The sequence below is a fragment of the Sinohyriopsis cumingii genome, unplaced genomic scaffold (assembly GCF_028554795.1).
Source record: "Sinohyriopsis cumingii isolate HCF-2022 unplaced genomic scaffold, ASM2855479v2 utg002433l, whole genome shotgun sequence".
In the NCBI taxonomy this organism is placed as follows: domain Eukaryota; kingdom Metazoa; phylum Mollusca; class Bivalvia; order Unionida; family Unionidae; genus Sinohyriopsis; species Sinohyriopsis cumingii.
Window position 1 is genome coordinate 40,001 of NW_028316209.1, and position 9,725 is coordinate 49,725.

The 9,725-nt window shown below is 36.0% G+C and overlaps 1 protein-coding gene across 2 annotated transcripts in view; it reads right to left on the reverse strand.

Moving 5' to 3' along the window:
- LOC149770736 (uncharacterized) overlaps nt 1-7,453 on the reverse strand; it is a 26,485-nt gene extending 19,032 nt beyond the window's left edge. The window contains exon 1 of one of the 2 annotated variants that reach the window (XM_089949176.1): nt 7,260-7,453. The gene's annotated coding sequence lies outside the window, so the exon portion shown is untranslated. Of the gene's footprint in view, nt 1-7,023; nt 7,165-7,259 lie in introns of those variants that run through there. The other variant, XM_089949178.1, reaches the window with a different exon arrangement.
- Between the last annotated feature and the right edge of the window lie 2,272 nt (nt 7,454-9,725).

Sequence of the window (9,725 nt, forward strand, 5' to 3'; positions counted from 1 at the left end):
ATTGGTTCATGATTAATGATTCAATTCGATTTAAAAAGGTTGAACTGTTAAGCAGCTTCTTTTGTTTTTCAGTTAAGTGCAGTGACTTTATGAAATTATCTGAAAAATGATAGTTTATAACAAAAATATCATTACCGCAGTAACTCGATTTTGACTGCTAGATCACGCCTTGTTGTCAGCATCAGAAAATTCTGGTCACAACTCGACGCTTCGAGTCTCGTAATTACCAGATTTTTGTGATGCTGACAACTCGACGTAATCTACTACATTACTGTGGTAATACTATTTCTTATATATCTATCAATGTTATACCCACGAATGAGTCAAAACTGTATAGTCTAATCCCAAAGGTACGTGTGCTTGTGTGATTTGGATTTCTAACGTAGCTTAACGATTTTAGTCATATATATTGCCACGAAGTCTGCAGTGTACCAGTTTATAGTGATGCGGCATCATTCCGCAGACACGTAGCATTTGTCTCATCCAGTCACATTATTCTTACACCATGCCAACCAGTCGTAACACTAACCTCATAATGCTGAGCGCCAAGCGAGGCAGCTGCTTGTACCGTTTTTTTAAAATAAGATCTTTGTATTATTCGGCCGAGGTTCGAACCCGCGACCTCCCGCATTCGAGACAGATGCTCTAATCACTTAGGCCACGTGTGTGGTTCCCAAAAGTATGAAATGATATTGTAGTTTTCTCATCACGCATTACAACGCTCTCAAATAAGGCTGGAACTACTTGTTCTCGAGGTTTCCTGGCTACAACTGAAAAGGCGTGAATAACTGTCACGTGATAAAAATGAAAATGAGTAGCATTCTCTATAACATATCTGTATCATCAGGTTCCAACAATTTGTTCAATCTCACTGGAAATAACTAATAAACATTAATGATATCATTCCCATGCCAAGTCCCGTTTAGAACCTCTCAAAATGTGCCACCAGAAACGGTTACAACATTATCAACTGGGTCTCGGATAGAAACTTGCCTAGTTATTCAGCAATGCAAAATTTTACACCTGCTCAATAGCTGTAAATCATATATATGCTCTCACGTGACGAAGAACTCGTGTCATTAACAGTGATAGCAGTGAAAATAAGTTAGGTTCTTACACAAACTTCGTTGATAAAAATTAGATTCACCAGCTCACGGGCTGTTAAAAAGCAATGAAATTCAGTTTATGACTTTAAATGAAGTTCGTATCAAAGCGGTTGAAATTTGTAAGCAATTTTTTTTCAGTTACGCTTTTGGGATTTTATTACTTTATCTGATTTTTTATATGTACATAACAAAAATATCATCGTCATAGTAACTCGATCTTGACTGCTAGATCATATCTTGTTGTCAGCATAACAAAAATCCGGAATCCCAACTCGATGCTTCTCGCCTCGTAATTAGGGACGATGCAAGGGTAGTTTGCGCCCGAAGCGAACCTTCCATCTTGCGACCCGCCCACCCCTCAGGCATCTCTTATTACAAACTTTCAAAAATAAATACTGCATAACGTGGCATTGTTCATTACTAGTAATACACGTTCGGCTTGATAATTTATTAATTTCATTATTTAGCCTACACAGAGATGGAGTAGGTTACAACTGTAATACACGAGAGAGCAACACGTTATAATGCAAGTTCAACGATGCTCTCTTTTTATTTATTCATTCGTTCTCCAGAAATAGTGACCAAACAATTTCAGGCACCGCTTTTTGTATCCTCCCAAAAAAACAAATATTGGTGCCCTAGGCAGCCGCCTAGTTCGCCTAGTGGTTAAACCGGCCCTTCTCGTAATACATGGATGTTCTGATGTTGACACTAAACGTAAACTACAGTATTCGCACACCCTCCGATTTATTTGTAACTCCCCCAACCAACTTTAACAACGAAAAGCATACTATTAAAACAATGCACAAAACGTATTTATAATTTCAAACCTGTCAACTTTATCACAAATATAAATCAATTTGTATACACTCTTACGCCGACCATTTTCTTAATATACACTAACTGTACCGTCTCAAAAGATTTATTTTTTGCAAACTTTTATACTTCTGATCCATAAACTTATATAAGAGTTAAAAGATTGTCAAATTAATTCCCAACGTGACTTTAAGAAAGGTCAATGAATTTATAAAGATATTTACTTATAAACTGCTTTCTGAACCTGACCAGAGAAGACGTTTTGAGCTTCTGAAAAAGGTCCACCATCTGTGAGACAAATACCTAAACAAGATTTTTTCCAATAATCTCGATCTCCTTCCTATCAAGAAAATGTACCTTTGTCCACCCTTTTCGAATATAGCTACTTCGGTTCTTGAATCTTTTACCGATACTTTGCACCTATCAAAGTACAATTTTAAAGTGTCGAATCTTGTTCCCTATTAATTTCAGTCAGAAAAAATTTCAATATCACCAATATGAAGTAAAATAAAAGGAATTTTTTCATACCATTTATACCCCCTCAACACCCTTAAGGTAGAATTCATCTTCTATGCCATTCATATATATTGAAAATAAAAACGGAGAAAAGCAGTTGCCCTGACGTACACCTAAAAAGCATGAAAATTCTGCACTAAGCGCATTCTGAGATATTGTCTTTCTGTTTGAATAAATATTATTAATAACACTGAGCAATATGTCACGAATACCAAGTTTAATCAATTCACACCACATATTGTATCTAACAGCATGGTCAAAAGTCATTTTAAAGTAACTAATCCACAGTAATTTCTTACCTCTAGCATATGAGCAAATAAACCATGCAGAATGAATATATTACCTATAGCTCTAATGTTCATATTCCAATATATATTTCCTTGCAGTCTTTTATAATTAGTACGGGTTTTAATCATTTCAGATCTACTAATCCTTGATTTTGATTACGTAAACTCGTTCAATTTGGATAATAATTATTTGTCTTTAAATCATAGTCAAAGCTATACAGTGGTACATGATTGTATGGCCTTGGTTTGAACAGCATTATTACCTTCCTGAAATAAAGGTGTGCATGCACTGATTTATACAATTATTAATATTCTTATATGTACAACAAGGACTTAACAAGTTATGAAATATTCTACCTGTTTTACTCTATCATATTATCATTTTTGCGTTTATATATTCTTCTGTAAACAAGATATTCCAAAGAAAAGTATTTTCACTATCGTCGTAATTTTATTAGTTTTCCTTCAAAATCTAAAGACGGAAAACAAAATGAAAATTAAGGACTGCAATGATCTGATAAACTTGTTTGGATTACCAACCACAAACGTATTTACATACTTAAATAAAGGTTAGAAAGAATATAATCTACAACACTAGAAATCCTAAAGATTATGCATGTGTTTTTGGCTAACCCTTTATGTGCACCAACTCTGCCACTGATAAATCTACCACCAATTTGTTTCCAGAAATTGAGGAGCATGTGATGATTTGAAATAAACAGCGTTACGTCCAATCTGATAAATCCCCCTCCCCAACCCCACCACCTGGGTTGATACTGATGGACGAGTTTCGAACTTCATCTAAATGTGCAATTTTGCTGCTTAGAAATCTGTCCGGAACACGCCAGCGTACAGTTCAACCATTTATTGGTATTTGGTAACAGCCGTATGTAGCCACGAAATTCAAAATGCCCACCGGGCATAGAACTTATTTCACGTGGATTTACAAGCTGTCAAACATATGATCTGATCCGGAAATATTCTGTACCTATCGCCAAAACGACCTAACCAATATATCTGAGCCTCAGATAAATAGAAAATTTGCTTGCTCCGAGTGAATATATTCATCGAGTGAAATGCTTGGGTACACATCATCGAGTGAGTGAAATACTTGAATATTTTTTCATCCAGTGGGCAAAATATTTGGATACATTTCACTTTGTGGGAGAAAAAGTCTGATATTTTCACCCCTTCATGAAATATGTTAATTGTTCACTAGTTGCAAGCACTTATCTCCTCTAGCATCTGATTCAAGCATTGACTTTCTGCATGTACCTAGCGAATACAATCTTACCCTCCCCCCATGTCTGGGTACTGATGTTAGTACTACTAGGGCTATGCCAATCCTACATGGATTTGTTTAATCGGTCAGAAAATACACAGTTTAATACAAGTGCACAAAGGTATGCGGCCATATGCTGTACTGTCATTATCTTGCCAATAAATCAAGCCAAATCGGATCAACATACTCGAACTTAAGGGCTATTTTGTTAATACGAAGTGGCCTAACAAATGGGTGGGTGTGGTAAAGTCAGATAACACGTATAGTACGAGGTGAGTTTAAATTTATATGTTATTAACTTGAAAAAAAAACTCATTTAAATATTCATGAACTGTTGTATTGAAAATGTATTTATATGAGCTAAAATGAGCAACTGAATGTTGTATTTTACACGCAATAGATCACGGCAGTGGGATAGTACTGAGCTATTGCATTGTAATTATCTTGTTGGTATTGCATCGTAATTATCTTGTTGGTATTGCATTGTAATTATCTTGGTACACGACGAGCAATCAAGATACAACGAGTGTTACATTATAATAAACATTGGACCTTGCGTACAACGCACACGGCAAACATCACGATGCCAAGAAATGGGGGCTGCCATACTGGTCGTCTTCCATTCAGCCCGGTCCGTTGACTGTCAGTCCTATTATTTGCATACATGTAACCCAGTGGCTATCAGACTTTGTGTACTGAAAGTACAGTTGTGGTCGGTACTGATGATATCAAAGAGAATTACAAATCAGTCCTGAAAATGCATACTATAAAATGACCGATATGCTTGTTTACATTTTACGACTGTTATCTCAACTTTAACTGCATGTACTTCTCTAAGTTTTAATCCGCCAAACTTTATATCTCTGGGTATCATCAGTACTTCGGTCTTAACACCTGTCAACAGATAATAAAAAGCACTTGCAATTACCAACTTATTCTAAATAAACATCATATGTATACATGAATAAGATATCAATTTAATTTCATTGCAACCAGAACTATTGTAGTTGTGGTAGGCATTTCCATTAGTGTGCGACAACGCGCTTCACGCAAAACATGAGTGTGAATCAAATTAGCGAAAAATATAAATTTTAACAAAATTATAAACTGATCCGGTAAGATATGTGAGCAGTTACATAATTTACAAGATGGTACTTTGTAGAGTTCTGGTGGACGTCATGCTCGTCATTAATCGTGACTGTAAACGAAGTATAACGCAAGAGGCTTCTTGAAGATGAATACAACGTATTCATGCATATATCCATGTGGTTTTCTACATTGAATTTTACGATGTGTCGAAGTTATATTTTTCTGTATTTGTGATAACTAGTTATTTATGTTGTTTTGTGTTGAAATATGATCATTGGATAAATTATTGTGTAAAGTGTAGTCATTTGCAAATACATGGGGGGGGGGGTGTCTATAGAAACCAGGATATAAGCAGGCAGTTAAATGTGGCTGTTGGCTTACATAAAGGGAAAACAAACCAAAGTTTTATGTTTCATACATTTTACTTTCAACCCATTATTAGGATTCCAAGAAAGCGGCTGGAGATATAAACTTAAGATTCAGTAATTAATAATTTAAAAAAAAAAACAAAAAAAAAAACCTTAATTACAAGTTCAGCATGTACAAAAAGATCAACGAGCAGAGAATATGAATATTTTCACTTTTCATCGTGTGGAACATCATAATGTTTGGGACTAGTATTTATGTCATTATTATTATTATTACCAAAATACATGGAAAATTGTGTTATTGTCTTTTGTCATAAAATGCTGCTTATGGCCAATACAGGCCTTCGTACCTTTGTTTCGGAACTACTTTCAAAGTTTTTTTTTTAGGTCTGACTAGAATCCATTTTATTTGCAAACAGTATGTGCAGAAAAATAGCTCATGTTAAATTTCTCATACCTTTATTCAAAATCCATTTCTCCTTGCCACTACATGGATTTATTCATAAGTGTAAGTGGCATTTTATATTCACGTAATGCAAACTCCATATTGCTGTACACTGCATGAAAGTCTGTGTACAAAAAAAGTATTGAAATGTGTTTTTTTTAAAAAAGTTATTACAAGTTATTCTTTTGCACACTAACTGCTCAATGATACACGATACCTAACTGAAATAAATGGGACTTCACTATTACCATAATTTTCAGCCATTCCTTCATAGAGAACCATCCCCCACCGACCCCTGTTGAATTTTTTATTACCAGTAGCCCTTAAGGTGATTTTGGTAAGTTTAGTATTTTTATTTATTTAGTTGTCCATTACTGTCGACACAGACAATACACATACACAAGTACCTTATTTTGCAACAAACTCTCAGTTGTGCGTTTTCGCCGAAAACACTCTCTCTCTCTCTCTCTCGCGCACACACACACACACACATATACATACATACATATATATATATATATATATATATATATATATATATATATATATATATATATATATAACTTCTATCTCCATACAATATCACTTTATATCCTAGATCATCCTTACTACCCTGAGATTGAACATTCCTCAGTCTGATGTATATTTTGTAGCTTACAGTAATAGCTTACATACGGCAAAATTTATGTCAAAGGAATCAGGAGGTACTCTGGATTTTGGGAAGAGTTAATCACTGAATCGCCAAGCGACTGTGTCTGCTACACATGAATGCGTATATTTACGACTTAGTTCGTCCTTGTTTACGGTACTGCGCTTAGTCCAGAGGGTATCGGGGTAGGTACTTTGAGGTAAGGCGATGGGTGCCGAAAACTCGTAAACCGTGGTTCAGTTCTTAGTAGGGGACTAATACCAGGCCCGGCCCTAGGATGTGCGGGGCCCAAGGCAGCAAGCGATGAGCGGAGCCCCAAGCAAAAAAACTGTCTTGCGGAATTGATCTGAAAGCGCGGGGCCCAAGGTGGTTGCCTCGTTAGCCTCAACCTAGGGCCGGGCCTGACCAATACATATCGACATGAACATACATACATACATATGCATAACAAACATACATACCTACCTGTATACATACATAGAACTTGACAATCATGACTACCGTTCAATTTTCAAAGACAGCGAGTTAAATCAAACTGCTTTATCTCTGTATTCTTTAGAAGTTATTCAGATCATCGATCTGCTGTCAGTCTCTCTCTCTTCAGTTGCGTATTTTTCAGCCTCCTACAATAATGGTACGACACTAAAACAATAGCGATATTAACTGAAAACAAAATCAAGACAATGTAGGTTTTTACATACCTCTTTGCAGAATGTATCCAAGCCAATCAGTCACATTAACATGAATTTTCGCTAGTGGTTTTTTTTTTTTTATCGGAGGAAGGCTGTTTTACGCTGAATTAAATTCACCTCAGTTCAGCATATGAACCATGCATTGATCACGTGTAGAGCAGGCGACAAAGTAGTGCTTACTTGCGATGGGCCGACAGCGCGTGAAATTTTGAAGAGGCATTAAACTGGAGAAATTCATCATACGTGCATTATTTTCATTTAAACCATGTTATTGCGTGATCTGTGCGTGTTCTGGTAACAGTTTTACACTGAAATGTATTCATTCATCTCTGACATATTCGGAATAGCTGTGGTATCGGTTAGAGCAATGACTTGTACAGAAGTTTATTCAGCTCTTAAACGCACGGAGAAAATGGCATGTTTTAAAACTGAGCAAAGTGATACATTCAGAAGATAAAATGCGACTATTTATTAAAGTTTAATATTACTTTCATTTTACTGTGTCTTATGAAATCGATCTACCCTTCAGTCAAGAGTATTAGTGTGTACATACATATCATTGTAATTATTCTTGTCACAAAGGGGCGCAGCGGATCATTCATACCCATGATAAATACGCTTTTTCTAGTCTCGTCTCATTGATGCTACATTTATGTCTCATTGATGCTAAATATATGTCTCATTAATGCTAAATATATGTCTCATTGATGCTAAATATATGTGATCTTTTCGCTGTAGTCTGGATCCAGAAACAAAAAGCATGGTATAAACCGTTCAATGGCTGCAGTTAGAGACCAACCATTTAATGTATGTGTGTGTGTGTGTGTGTGTGTGTGTTGGTGCGGGCGTGATAGTTGTTATTATTGTGGGTTTAACGCAAATTTTCAGCACACGATAGGCTATACATGGCAGCCAGTATAAGTGTGGAGAAAAATCCCTGGAAAACCACTCTTCGAATCAAAGATTCACGGGAAGTTATTATCAAGCTTTCTCACACGCCCACATTGTCAGAGCCCGCGATTTGAACCCAGAGGTGAGATAGCATTGATTAGTAAAAGCAAGTACTTTAGACCACTCGGCCGCCCGTTGGCTGTAGTTATTTTGAAGAAGAAAATAATATCCGACCCTTACGTAGCTTGAACAAATAATCTTGCTATGATTTATGGAAAAGAACTGGCAGGAATATCCATTATATTAGTTTTTAATAACATATAATCTTGAGGTAAAATAGAAGAAAAAAATCCTCGCTGTAAAGAAAATCATAGCCTTCCCCAACCCCCATCTAAAGATTAAATTGTTTGCCTCATAGTAGACAGGATTCAGTTTGGTGGACACACACAGATGTAAGAATATCACGCTAGTCCGGAAAAGAGAATGTAAAACGGATATATATATATATATATATATATATATATATATATATATATATATATATATATATCGAACAACAACCACGCCAACAGTATAGATAGGCGAATGTTGTGACTCTTCACTCTTTTTGTGTTTGTACTTCCTGTCTAGTGATTCTACACCATTTCACTTTTTCGGCAGGAGTTCTGGATCTACTTTCCAGAATGTTTATTAATTTTCAACTAATGGATATATATTTATTTTTTTTATAAATCATGGCGAGAATATTTCAGGCTATTTGGGGGTTCTAAACATTTTTTCGAAAAATAGTAAGCCCATCTCCCCCATCCATAAAAGTCAAAATTAAACGAAATGGCAAGACCAGCAGTACTTGTGGAGTTTTCAGAAATCAAAGTCAAAAATAACTACATCACTCATGTTGATGTATGCCATTATATTGTTTATGATATGAGCATATTAAACATCAAATTAAAAATTACTTGATCGGCAGGCTAGATGATAATATAGTCTGAATATACCTACCCGTTTGTTTGTACCCCTACCGATTTTTTTTTTTTTATTTTTTTTTAATTCAATAAATTATGCATATATGTATATCACAAGATGGGGGGCCCCGAGTGGCCGAGTGGTCTAAAGCGCTCTTCGTTACGGATCACTGCCATCTCACCTCTGTCTGCGGCGGTTCGAGTCTAGGATTCAGCCAATGTGGGTATGTGAGAAAGCTTGCCAGTAGCTTCTCGTGGGTCGGTGGTTCTTTCCGGTGTTTTCCCGGGTTCTTCCTCCAACATTAATACTGGCCGCCATGTATAGCCTATCATGTGCTGAAAAATGGCGTTAAACCCCACAACAATAACATATCACAAGATAATGTTTGTGCAGACATGCACTCATATCATAGAGTACGGTAAGGGAAACAGTATACGATATGCATGATTTGTGTGTGCACACAGCACTGTAGCTGGAGATGTACAAAAATTGTAAGCAAATTTGTTTACTTGATCTAAGAAAATTACATTTACAGGGAAGGAAGTTAGAATATAGAATGATCAGTGGAAAGTATACTTGTATACTTTTCATTGCATAAGTAGAATGTGTGATAGTGGG